The sequence below is a fragment of the Phyllobates terribilis genome, unplaced genomic scaffold (assembly GCF_046119375.1).
Source record: "Phyllobates terribilis strain yellow unplaced genomic scaffold, ASM4611937v1 Scaffold_4489__1_contigs__length_60408, whole genome shotgun sequence".
NCBI classification, from domain to species: domain Eukaryota; kingdom Metazoa; phylum Chordata; class Amphibia; order Anura; family Dendrobatidae; genus Phyllobates; species Phyllobates terribilis.
This window is the reverse complement of record NW_027367240.1, coordinates 45,073-60,409: the sequence shown is the minus strand read 5'-3', so window position 1 is coordinate 60,409 and position 15,337 is coordinate 45,073. Positions and strand designations below refer to the sequence as shown.

General features: G+C 45.3%; 11 non-coding genes and 1 pseudogene across 11 annotated transcripts; all 12 read right to left on the bottom strand.

The window, feature by feature from the left end:
* On the bottom strand, positions 1-85 carry LOC141249350 (U2 spliceosomal RNA; annotated as a pseudogene; the record flags this gene model as incomplete).
* Positions 86-1,203: 1,118 nt separating this feature from the next.
* LOC141249347 (U2 spliceosomal RNA) lies at positions 1,204-1,394 on the bottom strand. The gene has a single exon (XR_012312151.1). It is a non-coding gene; the product is annotated as a U2 spliceosomal RNA (small nuclear RNA).
* Positions 1,395-2,512: 1,118 nt separating this feature from the next.
* Positions 2,513-2,703, bottom strand: LOC141249346 (U2 spliceosomal RNA). Its single transcript, XR_012312150.1, has one exon. It is a non-coding gene; the product is annotated as a U2 spliceosomal RNA (small nuclear RNA).
* Positions 2,704-3,821: 1,118 nt separating this feature from the next.
* On the bottom strand, positions 3,822-4,012 carry LOC141249345 (U2 spliceosomal RNA). The gene has a single exon (XR_012312149.1). It is a non-coding gene; the product is annotated as a U2 spliceosomal RNA (small nuclear RNA).
* Positions 4,013-5,130: 1,118 nt separating this feature from the next.
* Positions 5,131-5,321, bottom strand: LOC141249343 (U2 spliceosomal RNA). Its single transcript, XR_012312148.1, has one exon. It is a non-coding gene; the product is annotated as a U2 spliceosomal RNA (small nuclear RNA).
* A 1,118-nt stretch (positions 5,322-6,439) lies between these two features.
* Positions 6,440-6,630, bottom strand: LOC141249342 (U2 spliceosomal RNA). Its single transcript, XR_012312147.1, has one exon. It is a non-coding gene; the product is annotated as a U2 spliceosomal RNA (small nuclear RNA).
* A 1,118-nt stretch (positions 6,631-7,748) lies between these two features.
* LOC141249341 (U2 spliceosomal RNA) lies at positions 7,749-7,939 on the bottom strand. The gene has a single exon (XR_012312146.1). It is a non-coding gene; the product is annotated as a U2 spliceosomal RNA (small nuclear RNA).
* Positions 7,940-9,057: 1,118 nt separating this feature from the next.
* LOC141249340 (U2 spliceosomal RNA) lies at positions 9,058-9,248 on the bottom strand. The gene has a single exon (XR_012312145.1). It is a non-coding gene; the product is annotated as a U2 spliceosomal RNA (small nuclear RNA).
* A 1,118-nt stretch (positions 9,249-10,366) lies between these two features.
* Positions 10,367-10,557, bottom strand: LOC141249339 (U2 spliceosomal RNA). The gene has a single exon (XR_012312144.1). It is a non-coding gene; the product is annotated as a U2 spliceosomal RNA (small nuclear RNA).
* A 1,118-nt stretch (positions 10,558-11,675) lies between these two features.
* LOC141249338 (U2 spliceosomal RNA) lies at positions 11,676-11,866 on the bottom strand. The gene has a single exon (XR_012312143.1). It is a non-coding gene; the product is annotated as a U2 spliceosomal RNA (small nuclear RNA).
* A 1,118-nt stretch (positions 11,867-12,984) lies between these two features.
* Positions 12,985-13,175, bottom strand: LOC141249337 (U2 spliceosomal RNA). The gene has a single exon (XR_012312142.1). It is a non-coding gene; the product is annotated as a U2 spliceosomal RNA (small nuclear RNA).
* Positions 13,176-14,293: 1,118 nt separating this feature from the next.
* LOC141249335 (U2 spliceosomal RNA) lies at positions 14,294-14,484 on the bottom strand. The gene has a single exon (XR_012312140.1). It is a non-coding gene; the product is annotated as a U2 spliceosomal RNA (small nuclear RNA).
* Between the last annotated feature and the right edge of the window lie 853 nt (positions 14,485-15,337).

The window sequence follows — 15,337 nt, the reverse complement described above, 5'->3', positions numbered from 1 at the left end:
GGTCCCCAGATAGGGGACGTATCAGATATTAAACTGATAAGAACAGATACTACACTTGATCTTAGCCAAAAGGCCGAGAAGCGATAACCAGAATTGGTTTCAAACTACGGAGCCACCCAAGGATCCTAAAAAGTCCATTTGTGGAGATGAGCTCCTGGACTCCCGTTAAGAAGACATGTTGTCAACCTCTAGATCCCTTACATGCCTGCACTTTTCGGCTTGCTGCTGCTGCAATCCACGCGTTTTAGATCTGCATAACTCCACCTCTTTAAACACAGCACCTTCACCCCCTGCTGTTCCCACCCGCCTCAACACCGTTGGAAGGGAGGAGAACCAATTAAGGCGGGGGGTGGGGTGGAACGAGCAGCTGTCTACCCTTAGCAGGAGGGCTCCTGATTACATACCTCTCCTGCTGCTGCTGCTGCTGCTGGCTGTCCAGCAGCAGACTGAAGGTGGCTGCTGCTGTGCACAGGTATATAAAGGCTCAGAGCCTATTATGACACGCGCAGCCAGCGTTCCATTGCCACATTCCATCTACTGCAGGCAGGATACCTGGCTGGCTGAATGTCGCTGAGAAGCTCACAGAGACCGCCATAAGCAACAGTTTAACAGAATGCCACAGACTAATCAACCAAACTTTTTGGGTTGGGTTCTCTTTTATAGTCTGCAGGCATTAAATGAAAGAAGTCAGTGTTCCAGCAGAAGGAGACAACGTTTCAGAAAAGGCATTGTAGCAAACCAAAAAAGAAATTTTAAGCGCAGCAGTGTAACCAGCGCACATACCTGTTAGCTCGGGTGAGTTTAAAAGGCTGCTGTTGATAACAAGGGCATTTGCTAAATAGATGGTGTGTGTGCAACAATATACTGAAAGGTCAATTATATTGTGCAGCTTATCTCACCACCTGTAGTTATTTAGGTGAAAGCTCCAAAATGCTTGCCTAATATGTCTGTTTATCCAAAAGGAAGTAGAAAGGGAGAGCTAGAAAGATAGCATTGCATCACATTACATGGCAATGCAATGCACAGTTGCTGAAGTTGAACCAAAATGAGCTTGTAATCTGGCTTCTGCAACTTTGAACATGAAAAATCCAATGAGGAGAAGAAAAGCAGAGCCAAAGAGTCCATCCCAAAATCCGACAAACAAGCAAAATGAACAAAAAACATTGAATTCAATTCTTTCTGATTTTAGAAACTGCATTAAAGAAGGGGTGCACCGGTCCTGGAGATACTGCAATACCAGGTCAATGCGTGGAGTGGACAGAGCAAGCTCTTTTTCCATCTCCCTGTTCTAAAAATCCATTTAATATATGGTCCCCAGATAGGGGACGTATCAGATATTAAACTGATAAGAACAGATACTACACTTGATCTTAGCCAAAAGGCCGAGAAGCGATAACCAGAATTGGTTTCAAACTACGGAGCCACCCAAGGATCCTAAAAAGTCCATTTGTGGAGATGAGCTCCTGGACTCCCGTTAAGAAGACATGTTGTCAACCTCTAGATCCCTTACATGCCTGCACTTTTCGGCTTGCTGCTGCTGCAATCCACGCGTTTTAGATCTGCATAACTCCACCTCTTTAAACACAGCACCTTCACCCCCTGCTGTTCCCACCCGCCTCAACACCGTTGGAAGGGAGGAGAACCAATTAAGGCGGGGGGTGGGGTGGAACGAGCAGCTGTCTACCCTTAGCAGGAGGGCTCCTGATTACATACCTCTCCTGCTGCTGCTGCTGCTGCTGGCTGTCCAGCAGCAGACTGAAGGTGGCTGCTGCTGTGCACAGGTATATAAAGGCTCAGAGCCTATTATGACACGCGCAGCCAGCGTTCCATTGCCACATTCCATCTACTGCAGGCAGGATACCTGGCTGGCTGAATGTCGCTGAGAAGCTCACAGAGACCGCCATAAGCAACAGTTTAACAGAATGCCACAGACTAATCAACCAAACTTTTTGGGTTGGGTTCTCTTTTATAGTCTGCAGGCATTAAATGAAAGAAGTCAGTGTTCCAGCAGAAGGAGACAACGTTTCAGAAAAGGCATTGTAGCAAACCAAAAAAGAAATTTTAAGCGCAGCAGTGTAACCAGCGCACATACCTGTTAGCTCGGGTGAGTTTAAAAGGCTGCTGTTGATAACAAGGGCATTTGCTAAATAGATGGTGTGTGTGCAACAATATACTGAAAGGTCAATTATATTGTGCAGCTTATCTCACCACCTGTAGTTATTTAGGTGAAAGCTCCAAAATGCTTGCCTAATATGTCTGTTTATCCAAAAGGAAGTAGAAAGGGAGAGCTAGAAAGATAGCATTGCATCACATTACATGGCAATGCAATGCACAGTTGCTGAAGTTGAACCAAAATGAGCTTGTAATCTGGCTTCTGCAACTTTGAACATGAAAAATCCAATGAGGAGAAGAAAAGCAGAGCCAAAGAGTCCATCCCAAAATCCGACAAACAAGCAAAATGAACAAAAAACATTGAATTCAATTCTTTCTGATTTTAGAAACTGCATTAAAGAAGGGGTGCACCGGTCCTGGAGATACTGCAATACCAGGTCAATGCGTGGAGTGGACAGAGCAAGCTCTTTTTCCATCTCCCTGTTCTAAAAATCCATTTAATATATGGTCCCCAGATAGGGGACGTATCAGATATTAAACTGATAAGAACAGATACTACACTTGATCTTAGCCAAAAGGCCGAGAAGCGATAACCAGAATTGGTTTCAAACTACGGAGCCACCCAAGGATCCTAAAAAGTCCATTTGTGGAGATGAGCTCCTGGACTCCCGTTAAGAAGACATGTTGTCAACCTCTAGATCCCTTACATGCCTGCACTTTTCGGCTTGCTGCTGCTGCAATCCACGCGTTTTAGATCTGCATAACTCCACCTCTTTAAACACAGCACCTTCACCCCCTGCTGTTCCCACCCGCCTCAACACCGTTGGAAGGGAGGAGAACCAATTAAGGCGGGGGGTGGGGTGGAACGAGCAGCTGTCTACCCTTAGCAGGAGGGCTCCTGATTACATACCTCTCCTGCTGCTGCTGCTGCTGCTGGCTGTCCAGCAGCAGACTGAAGGTGGCTGCTGCTGTGCACAGGTATATAAAGGCTCAGAGCCTATTATGACACGCGCAGCCAGCGTTCCATTGCCACATTCCATCTACTGCAGGCAGGATACCTGGCTGGCTGAATGTCGCTGAGAAGCTCACAGAGACCGCCATAAGCAACAGTTTAACAGAATGCCACAGACTAATCAACCAAACTTTTTGGGTTGGGTTCTCTTTTATAGTCTGCAGGCATTAAATGAAAGAAGTCAGTGTTCCAGCAGAAGGAGACAACGTTTCAGAAAAGGCATTGTAGCAAACCAAAAAAGAAATTTTAAGCGCAGCAGTGTAACCAGCGCACATACCTGTTAGCTCGGGTGAGTTTAAAAGGCTGCTGTTGATAACAAGGGCATTTGCTAAATAGATGGTGTGTGTGCAACAATATACTGAAAGGTCAATTATATTGTGCAGCTTATCTCACCACCTGTAGTTATTTAGGTGAAAGCTCCAAAATGCTTGCCTAATATGTCTGTTTATCCAAAAGGAAGTAGAAAGGGAGAGCTAGAAAGATAGCATTGCATCACATTACATGGCAATGCAATGCACAGTTGCTGAAGTTGAACCAAAATGAGCTTGTAATCTGGCTTCTGCAACTTTGAACATGAAAAATCCAATGAGGAGAAGAAAAGCAGAGCCAAAGAGTCCATCCCAAAATCCGACAAACAAGCAAAATGAACAAAAAACATTGAATTCAATTCTTTCTGATTTTAGAAACTGCATTAAAGAAGGGGTGCACCGGTCCTGGAGATACTGCAATACCAGGTCAATGCGTGGAGTGGACAGAGCAAGCTCTTTTTCCATCTCCCTGTTCTAAAAATCCATTTAATATATGGTCCCCAGATAGGGGACGTATCAGATATTAAACTGATAAGAACAGATACTACACTTGATCTTAGCCAAAAGGCCGAGAAGCGATAACCAGAATTGGTTTCAAACTACGGAGCCACCCAAGGATCCTAAAAAGTCCATTTGTGGAGATGAGCTCCTGGACTCCCGTTAAGAAGACATGTTGTCAACCTCTAGATCCCTTACATGCCTGCACTTTTCGGCTTGCTGCTGCTGCAATCCACGCGTTTTAGATCTGCATAACTCCACCTCTTTAAACACAGCACCTTCACCCCCTGCTGTTCCCACCCGCCTCAACACCGTTGGAAGGGAGGAGAACCAATTAAGGCGGGGGGTGGGGTGGAACGAGCAGCTGTCTACCCTTAGCAGGAGGGCTCCTGATTACATACCTCTCCTGCTGCTGCTGCTGCTGCTGGCTGTCCAGCAGCAGACTGAAGGTGGCTGCTGCTGTGCACAGGTATATAAAGGCTCAGAGCCTATTATGACACGCGCAGCCAGCGTTCCATTGCCACATTCCATCTACTGCAGGCAGGATACCTGGCTGGCTGAATGTCGCTGAGAAGCTCACAGAGACCGCCATAAGCAACAGTTTAACAGAATGCCACAGACTAATCAACCAAACTTTTTGGGTTGGGTTCTCTTTTATAGTCTGCAGGCATTAAATGAAAGAAGTCAGTGTTCCAGCAGAAGGAGACAACGTTTCAGAAAAGGCATTGTAGCAAACCAAAAAAGAAATTTTAAGCGCAGCAGTGTAACCAGCGCACATACCTGTTAGCTCGGGTGAGTTTAAAAGGCTGCTGTTGATAACAAGGGCATTTGCTAAATAGATGGTGTGTGTGCAACAATATACTGAAAGGTCAATTATATTGTGCAGCTTATCTCACCACCTGTAGTTATTTAGGTGAAAGCTCCAAAATGCTTGCCTAATATGTCTGTTTATCCAAAAGGAAGTAGAAAGGGAGAGCTAGAAAGATAGCATTGCATCACATTACATGGCAATGCAATGCACAGTTGCTGAAGTTGAACCAAAATGAGCTTGTAATCTGGCTTCTGCAACTTTGAACATGAAAAATCCAATGAGGAGAAGAAAAGCAGAGCCAAAGAGTCCATCCCAAAATCCGACAAACAAGCAAAATGAACAAAAAACATTGAATTCAATTCTTTCTGATTTTAGAAACTGCATTAAAGAAGGGGTGCACCGGTCCTGGAGATACTGCAATACCAGGTCAATGCGTGGAGTGGACAGAGCAAGCTCTTTTTCCATCTCCCTGTTCTAAAAATCCATTTAATATATGGTCCCCAGATAGGGGACGTATCAGATATTAAACTGATAAGAACAGATACTACACTTGATCTTAGCCAAAAGGCCGAGAAGCGATAACCAGAATTGGTTTCAAACTACGGAGCCACCCAAGGATCCTAAAAAGTCCATTTGTGGAGATGAGCTCCTGGACTCCCGTTAAGAAGACATGTTGTCAACCTCTAGATCCCTTACATGCCTGCACTTTTCGGCTTGCTGCTGCTGCAATCCACGCGTTTTAGATCTGCATAACTCCACCTCTTTAAACACAGCACCTTCACCCCCTGCTGTTCCCACCCGCCTCAACACCGTTGGAAGGGAGGAGAACCAATTAAGGCGGGGGGTGGGGTGGAACGAGCAGCTGTCTACCCTTAGCAGGAGGGCTCCTGATTACATACCTCTCCTGCTGCTGCTGCTGCTGCTGGCTGTCCAGCAGCAGACTGAAGGTGGCTGCTGCTGTGCACAGGTATATAAAGGCTCAGAGCCTATTATGACACGCGCAGCCAGCGTTCCATTGCCACATTCCATCTACTGCAGGCAGGATACCTGGCTGGCTGAATGTCGCTGAGAAGCTCACAGAGACCGCCATAAGCAACAGTTTAACAGAATGCCACAGACTAATCAACCAAACTTTTTGGGTTGGGTTCTCTTTTATAGTCTGCAGGCATTAAATGAAAGAAGTCAGTGTTCCAGCAGAAGGAGACAACGTTTCAGAAAAGGCATTGTAGCAAACCAAAAAAGAAATTTTAAGCGCAGCAGTGTAACCAGCGCACATACCTGTTAGCTCGGGTGAGTTTAAAAGGCTGCTGTTGATAACAAGGGCATTTGCTAAATAGATGGTGTGTGTGCAACAATATACTGAAAGGTCAATTATATTGTGCAGCTTATCTCACCACCTGTAGTTATTTAGGTGAAAGCTCCAAAATGCTTGCCTAATATGTCTGTTTATCCAAAAGGAAGTAGAAAGGGAGAGCTAGAAAGATAGCATTGCATCACATTACATGGCAATGCAATGCACAGTTGCTGAAGTTGAACCAAAATGAGCTTGTAATCTGGCTTCTGCAACTTTGAACATGAAAAATCCAATGAGGAGAAGAAAAGCAGAGCCAAAGAGTCCATCCCAAAATCCGACAAACAAGCAAAATGAACAAAAAACATTGAATTCAATTCTTTCTGATTTTAGAAACTGCATTAAAGAAGGGGTGCACCGGTCCTGGAGATACTGCAATACCAGGTCAATGCGTGGAGTGGACAGAGCAAGCTCTTTTTCCATCTCCCTGTTCTAAAAATCCATTTAATATATGGTCCCCAGATAGGGGACGTATCAGATATTAAACTGATAAGAACAGATACTACACTTGATCTTAGCCAAAAGGCCGAGAAGCGATAACCAGAATTGGTTTCAAACTACGGAGCCACCCAAGGATCCTAAAAAGTCCATTTGTGGAGATGAGCTCCTGGACTCCCGTTAAGAAGACATGTTGTCAACCTCTAGATCCCTTACATGCCTGCACTTTTCGGCTTGCTGCTGCTGCAATCCACGCGTTTTAGATCTGCATAACTCCACCTCTTTAAACACAGCACCTTCACCCCCTGCTGTTCCCACCCGCCTCAACACCGTTGGAAGGGAGGAGAACCAATTAAGGCGGGGGGTGGGGTGGAACGAGCAGCTGTCTACCCTTAGCAGGAGGGCTCCTGATTACATACCTCTCCTGCTGCTGCTGCTGCTGCTGGCTGTCCAGCAGCAGACTGAAGGTGGCTGCTGCTGTGCACAGGTATATAAAGGCTCAGAGCCTATTATGACACGCGCAGCCAGCGTTCCATTGCCACATTCCATCTACTGCAGGCAGGATACCTGGCTGGCTGAATGTCGCTGAGAAGCTCACAGAGACCGCCATAAGCAACAGTTTAACAGAATGCCACAGACTAATCAACCAAACTTTTTGGGTTGGGTTCTCTTTTATAGTCTGCAGGCATTAAATGAAAGAAGTCAGTGTTCCAGCAGAAGGAGACAACGTTTCAGAAAAGGCATTGTAGCAAACCAAAAAAGAAATTTTAAGCGCAGCAGTGTAACCAGCGCACATACCTGTTAGCTCGGGTGAGTTTAAAAGGCTGCTGTTGATAACAAGGGCATTTGCTAAATAGATGGTGTGTGTGCAACAATATACTGAAAGGTCAATTATATTGTGCAGCTTATCTCACCACCTGTAGTTATTTAGGTGAAAGCTCCAAAATGCTTGCCTAATATGTCTGTTTATCCAAAAGGAAGTAGAAAGGGAGAGCTAGAAAGATAGCATTGCATCACATTACATGGCAATGCAATGCACAGTTGCTGAAGTTGAACCAAAATGAGCTTGTAATCTGGCTTCTGCAACTTTGAACATGAAAAATCCAATGAGGAGAAGAAAAGCAGAGCCAAAGAGTCCATCCCAAAATCCGACAAACAAGCAAAATGAACAAAAAACATTGAATTCAATTCTTTCTGATTTTAGAAACTGCATTAAAGAAGGGGTGCACCGGTCCTGGAGATACTGCAATACCAGGTCAATGCGTGGAGTGGACAGAGCAAGCTCTTTTTCCATCTCCCTGTTCTAAAAATCCATTTAATATATGGTCCCCAGATAGGGGACGTATCAGATATTAAACTGATAAGAACAGATACTACACTTGATCTTAGCCAAAAGGCCGAGAAGCGATAACCAGAATTGGTTTCAAACTACGGAGCCACCCAAGGATCCTAAAAAGTCCATTTGTGGAGATGAGCTCCTGGACTCCCGTTAAGAAGACATGTTGTCAACCTCTAGATCCCTTACATGCCTGCACTTTTCGGCTTGCTGCTGCTGCAATCCACGCGTTTTAGATCTGCATAACTCCACCTCTTTAAACACAGCACCTTCACCCCCTGCTGTTCCCACCCGCCTCAACACCGTTGGAAGGGAGGAGAACCAATTAAGGCGGGGGGTGGGGTGGAACGAGCAGCTGTCTACCCTTAGCAGGAGGGCTCCTGATTACATACCTCTCCTGCTGCTGCTGCTGCTGCTGGCTGTCCAGCAGCAGACTGAAGGTGGCTGCTGCTGTGCACAGGTATATAAAGGCTCAGAGCCTATTATGACACGCGCAGCCAGCGTTCCATTGCCACATTCCATCTACTGCAGGCAGGATACCTGGCTGGCTGAATGTCGCTGAGAAGCTCACAGAGACCGCCATAAGCAACAGTTTAACAGAATGCCACAGACTAATCAACCAAACTTTTTGGGTTGGGTTCTCTTTTATAGTCTGCAGGCATTAAATGAAAGAAGTCAGTGTTCCAGCAGAAGGAGACAACGTTTCAGAAAAGGCATTGTAGCAAACCAAAAAAGAAATTTTAAGCGCAGCAGTGTAACCAGCGCACATACCTGTTAGCTCGGGTGAGTTTAAAAGGCTGCTGTTGATAACAAGGGCATTTGCTAAATAGATGGTGTGTGTGCAACAATATACTGAAAGGTCAATTATATTGTGCAGCTTATCTCACCACCTGTAGTTATTTAGGTGAAAGCTCCAAAATGCTTGCCTAATATGTCTGTTTATCCAAAAGGAAGTAGAAAGGGAGAGCTAGAAAGATAGCATTGCATCACATTACATGGCAATGCAATGCACAGTTGCTGAAGTTGAACCAAAATGAGCTTGTAATCTGGCTTCTGCAACTTTGAACATGAAAAATCCAATGAGGAGAAGAAAAGCAGAGCCAAAGAGTCCATCCCAAAATCCGACAAACAAGCAAAATGAACAAAAAACATTGAATTCAATTCTTTCTGATTTTAGAAACTGCATTAAAGAAGGGGTGCACCGGTCCTGGAGATACTGCAATACCAGGTCAATGCGTGGAGTGGACAGAGCAAGCTCTTTTTCCATCTCCCTGTTCTAAAAATCCATTTAATATATGGTCCCCAGATAGGGGACGTATCAGATATTAAACTGATAAGAACAGATACTACACTTGATCTTAGCCAAAAGGCCGAGAAGCGATAACCAGAATTGGTTTCAAACTACGGAGCCACCCAAGGATCCTAAAAAGTCCATTTGTGGAGATGAGCTCCTGGACTCCCGTTAAGAAGACATGTTGTCAACCTCTAGATCCCTTACATGCCTGCACTTTTCGGCTTGCTGCTGCTGCAATCCACGCGTTTTAGATCTGCATAACTCCACCTCTTTAAACACAGCACCTTCACCCCCTGCTGTTCCCACCCGCCTCAACACCGTTGGAAGGGAGGAGAACCAATTAAGGCGGGGGGTGGGGTGGAACGAGCAGCTGTCTACCCTTAGCAGGAGGGCTCCTGATTACATACCTCTCCTGCTGCTGCTGCTGCTGCTGGCTGTCCAGCAGCAGACTGAAGGTGGCTGCTGCTGTGCACAGGTATATAAAGGCTCAGAGCCTATTATGACACGCGCAGCCAGCGTTCCATTGCCACATTCCATCTACTGCAGGCAGGATACCTGGCTGGCTGAATGTCGCTGAGAAGCTCACAGAGACCGCCATAAGCAACAGTTTAACAGAATGCCACAGACTAATCAACCAAACTTTTTGGGTTGGGTTCTCTTTTATAGTCTGCAGGCATTAAATGAAAGAAGTCAGTGTTCCAGCAGAAGGAGACAACGTTTCAGAAAAGGCATTGTAGCAAACCAAAAAAGAAATTTTAAGCGCAGCAGTGTAACCAGCGCACATACCTGTTAGCTCGGGTGAGTTTAAAAGGCTGCTGTTGATAACAAGGGCATTTGCTAAATAGATGGTGTGTGTGCAACAATATACTGAAAGGTCAATTATATTGTGCAGCTTATCTCACCACCTGTAGTTATTTAGGTGAAAGCTCCAAAATGCTTGCCTAATATGTCTGTTTATCCAAAAGGAAGTAGAAAGGGAGAGCTAGAAAGATAGCATTGCATCACATTACATGGCAATGCAATGCACAGTTGCTGAAGTTGAACCAAAATGAGCTTGTAATCTGGCTTCTGCAACTTTGAACATGAAAAATCCAATGAGGAGAAGAAAAGCAGAGCCAAAGAGTCCATCCCAAAATCCGACAAACAAGCAAAATGAACAAAAAACATTGAATTCAATTCTTTCTGATTTTAGAAACTGCATTAAAGAAGGGGTGCACCGGTCCTGGAGATACTGCAATACCAGGTCAATGCGTGGAGTGGACAGAGCAAGCTCTTTTTCCATCTCCCTGTTCTAAAAATCCATTTAATATATGGTCCCCAGATAGGGGACGTATCAGATATTAAACTGATAAGAACAGATACTACACTTGATCTTAGCCAAAAGGCCGAGAAGCGATAACCAGAATTGGTTTCAAACTACGGAGCCACCCAAGGATCCTAAAAAGTCCATTTGTGGAGATGAGCTCCTGGACTCCCGTTAAGAAGACATGTTGTCAACCTCTAGATCCCTTACATGCCTGCACTTTTCGGCTTGCTGCTGCTGCAATCCACGCGTTTTAGATCTGCATAACTCCACCTCTTTAAACACAGCACCTTCACCCCCTGCTGTTCCCACCCGCCTCAACACCGTTGGAAGGGAGGAGAACCAATTAAGGCGGGGGGTGGGGTGGAACGAGCAGCTGTCTACCCTTAGCAGGAGGGCTCCTGATTACATACCTCTCCTGCTGCTGCTGCTGCTGCTGGCTGTCCAGCAGCAGACTGAAGGTGGCTGCTGCTGTGCACAGGTATATAAAGGCTCAGAGCCTATTATGACACGCGCAGCCAGCGTTCCATTGCCACATTCCATCTACTGCAGGCAGGATACCTGGCTGGCTGAATGTCGCTGAGAAGCTCACAGAGACCGCCATAAGCAACAGTTTAACAGAATGCCACAGACTAATCAACCAAACTTTTTGGGTTGGGTTCTCTTTTATAGTCTGCAGGCATTAAATGAAAGAAGTCAGTGTTCCAGCAGAAGGAGACAACGTTTCAGAAAAGGCATTGTAGCAAACCAAAAAAGAAATTTTAAGCGCAGCAGTGTAACCAGCGCACATACCTGTTAGCTCGGGTGAGTTTAAAAGGCTGCTGTTGATAACAAGGGCATTTGCTAAATAGATGGTGTGTGTGCAACAATATACTGAAAGGTCAATTATATTGTGCAGCTTATCTCACCACCTGTAGTTATTTAGGTGAAAGCTCCAAAATGCTTGCCTAATATGTCTGTTTATCCAAAAGGAAGTAGAAAGGGAGAGCTAGAAAGATAGCATTGCATCACATTACATGGCAATGCAATGCACAGTTGCTGAAGTTGAACCAAAATGAGCTTGTAATCTGGCTTCTGCAACTTTGAACATGAAAAATCCAATGAGGAGAAGAAAAGCAGAGCCAAAGAGTCCATCCCAAAATCCGACAAACAAGCAAAATGAACAAAAAACATTGAATTCAATTCTTTCTGATTTTAGAAACTGCATTAAAGAAGGGGTGCACCGGTCCTGGAGATACTGCAATACCAGGTCAATGCGTGGAGTGGACAGAGCAAGCTCTTTTTCCATCTCCCTGTTCTAAAAATCCATTTAATATATGGTCCCCAGATAGGGGACGTATCAGATATTAAACTGATAAGAACAGATACTACACTTGATCTTAGCCAAAAGGCCGAGAAGCGATAACCAGAATTGGTTTCAAACTACGGAGCCACCCAAGGATCCTAAAAAGTCCATTTGTGGAGATGAGCTCCTGGACTCCCGTTAAGAAGACATGTTGTCAACCTCTAGATCCCTTACATGCCTGCACTTTTCGGCTTGCTGCTGCTGCAATCCACGCGTTTTAGATCTGCATAACTCCACCTCTTTAAACACAGCACCTTCACCCCCTGCTGTTCCCACCCGCCTCAACACCGTTGGAAGGGAGGAGAACCAATTAAGGCGGGGGGTGGGGTGGAACGAGCAGCTGTCTACCCTTAGCAGGAGGGCTCCTGATTACATACCTCTCCTGCTGCTGCTGCTGCTGCTGGCTGTCCAGCAGCAGACTGAAGGTGGCTGCTGCTGTGCACAGGTATATAAAGGCTCAGAGCCTATTATGACACGCGCAGCCAGCGTTCCATTGCCACATTCCATCTACTGCAGGCAGGATACCTGGCTGGCTGAATGTCGCTGAGAAGCTCACAGAGACCGCCATAAGCAACAGTTTAACAGAATGCCACAGACTAATCAACCAAACTTTTTGGGTTGGGTTCTCTTTTATAGTCTGCAGGCATTAAATGAAAGAAGTCAGTGTTCCAGCAGAAGGAGACAACGTTTCAGAAAAGGCATTGTAGCAAACCAAAAAAGAAATTTTAAGCGCAGCAGTGTAACCAGCGCACATACCTGTTTGCTCGGGTGAGTTTAAAAGGCTGCTGTTGATAACAAGGGCATTTGCTAAATAGATGGTGTGTGTGCAACAATATACTGAAAGGTCAATTATATTGTGCAGCTTATCTCACCACCTGTAGTTATTTAGGTGAAAGCTCCAAAATGCTTGCCTAATATGTCTGTTTATCCAAAAGGAAGTAGAAAGGGAGAGCTAGAAAGATAGCATTGCATCACATTACATGGCAATGCAATGCACAGTTGCTGAAGTTGAACCAAAATGAGCTTGTAATCTGGCTTCTGCAACTTTGAACATGAAAAATCCAATGAGGAGAAGAAAAGCAGAGCCAAAGAGTCCATCCCAAAATCCGACAAACAAGCAAAATGAACAAAAAACATTGAATTCAATTCTTTCTGATTTTAGAAACTGCATTAAAGAAGGGGTGCACCGGTCCTGGAGATACTGCAATACCAGGTCAATGCGTGGAGTGGACAGAGCAAGCTCTTTTTCCATCTCCCTGTTCTAAAAATCCATTTAATATATGGTCCCCAGATAGGGGACGTATCAGATATTAAACTGATAAGAACAGATACTACACTTGATCTTAGCCAAAAGGCCGAGAAGCGATAACCAGAATTGGTTTCAAACTACGGAGCCACCCAAGGATCCTAAAAAGTCCATTTGTGGAGATGAGCTCCTGGACTCCCGTTAAGAAGACATGTTGTCAACCTCTAGATCCCTTACATGCCTGCACTTTTCGGCTTGCTGCTGCTGCAATCCACGCGTTTTAGATCTGCATAACTCCACCTCTTTAAACACAGCACCTTCACCCCCTGCTGTTCCCACCCGCCTCAACACCGTTGGAAGGGAGGAGAACCAATTAAGGCGGGGGGTGGGGTGGAACGAGCAGCTGTCTACCCTTAGCAGGAGGGCTCCTGATTACATACCTCTCCTGCTGCTGCTGCTGCTGCTGGCTGTCCAGCAGCAGACTGAAGGTGGCTGCTGCTGTGCACAGGTATATAAAGGCTCAGAGCCTATTATGACACGCGCAGCCAGCGTTCCATTGCCACATTCCATCTACTGCAGGCAGGATACCTGGCTGGCTGAATGTCGCTGAGAAGCTCACAGAGACCGCCATAAGCAACAGTTTAACAGAATGCCACAGACTAATCAACCAAACTTTTTGGGTTGGGTTCTCTTTTATAGTCTGCAGGCATTAAATGAAAGAAGTCAGTGTTCCAGCAGAAGGAGACAACGTTTCAGAAAAGGCATTGTAGCAAACCAAAAAAGAAATTTTAAGCGCAGCAGTGTAACCAGCGCACATACCTGTTAGCTCGGGTGAGTTTAAAAGGCTGCTGTTGATAACAAGGGCATTTGCTAAATAGATGGTGTGTGTGCAACAATATACTGAAAGGTCAATTATATTGTGCAGCTTATCTCACCACCTGTAGTTATTTAGGTGAAAGCTCCAAAATGCTTGCCTAATATGTCTGTTTATCCAAAAGGAAGTAGAAAGGGAGAGCTAGAAAGATAGCATTGCATCACATTACATGGCAATGCAATGCACAGTTGCTGAAGTTGAACCAAAATGAGCTTGTAATCTGGCTTCTGCAACTTTGAACATGAAAAATCCAATGAGGAGAAGAAAAGCAGAGCCAAAGAGTCCATCCCAAAATCCGACAAACAAGCAAAATGAACAAAAAACATTGAATTCAATTCTTTCTGATTTTAGAAACTGCATTAAAGAAGGGGTGCACCGGTCCTGGAGATACTGCAATACCAGGTCAATGCGTGGAGTGGACAGAGCAAGCTCTTTTTCCATCTCCCTGTTCTAAAAATCCATTTAATATATGGTCCCCAGATAGGGGACGTATCAGATATTAAACTGATAAGAACAGATACTACACTTGATCTTAGCCAAAAGGCCGAGAAGCGATAACCAGAATTGGTTTCAAACTACGGAGCCACCCAAGGATCCTAAAAAGTCCATTTGTGGAGATGAGCTCCTGGACTCCCGTTAAGAAGACATGTTGTCAACCTCTAGATCCCTTACATGCCTGCACTTTTCGGCTTGCTGCTGCTGCAATCCACGCGTTTTAGATCTGCATAACTCCACCTCTTTAAACACAGCACCTTCACCCCCTGCTGTTCCCACCCGCCTCAACACCGTTGGAAGGGAGGAGAACCAATTAAGGCGGGGGGTGGGGTGGAACGAGCAGCTGTCTACCCTTAGCAGGAGGGCTCCTGATTACATACCTCTCCTGCTGCTGCTGCTGCTGCTGGCTGTCCAGCAGCAGACTGAAGGTGGCTGCTGCTGTGCACAGGTATATAAAGGCTCAGAGCCTATTATGACACGCGCAGCCAGCGTTCCATTGCCACATTCCATCTACTGCAGGCAGGATACCTGGCTGGCTGAATGTCGCTGAGAAGCTCACAGAGACCGCCATAAGCAACAGTTTAACAGAATGCCACAGACTAATCAACCAAACTTTTTGGGTTGGGTTCTCTTTTATAGTCTGCAGGCATTAAATGAAAGAAGTCAGTGTTCCAGCAGAAGGAGACAACGTTTCAGAAAAGGCATTGTAGCAAACCAAAAAAGAAATTTTAAGCGCAGCAGTGTAACCAGCGCACATACCTGTTAGCTCGGGTGAGTTTAAAAGGCTGCTGTTGATAACAAGGGCATTTGCTAAATAGATGGTGTGTGTGCAACAATATACTGAAAGGTCAATTATATTGTGCAGCTTATCTCACCACCTGTAGTTATTTAGGTGAAAGCTCCAAAATGCTTGC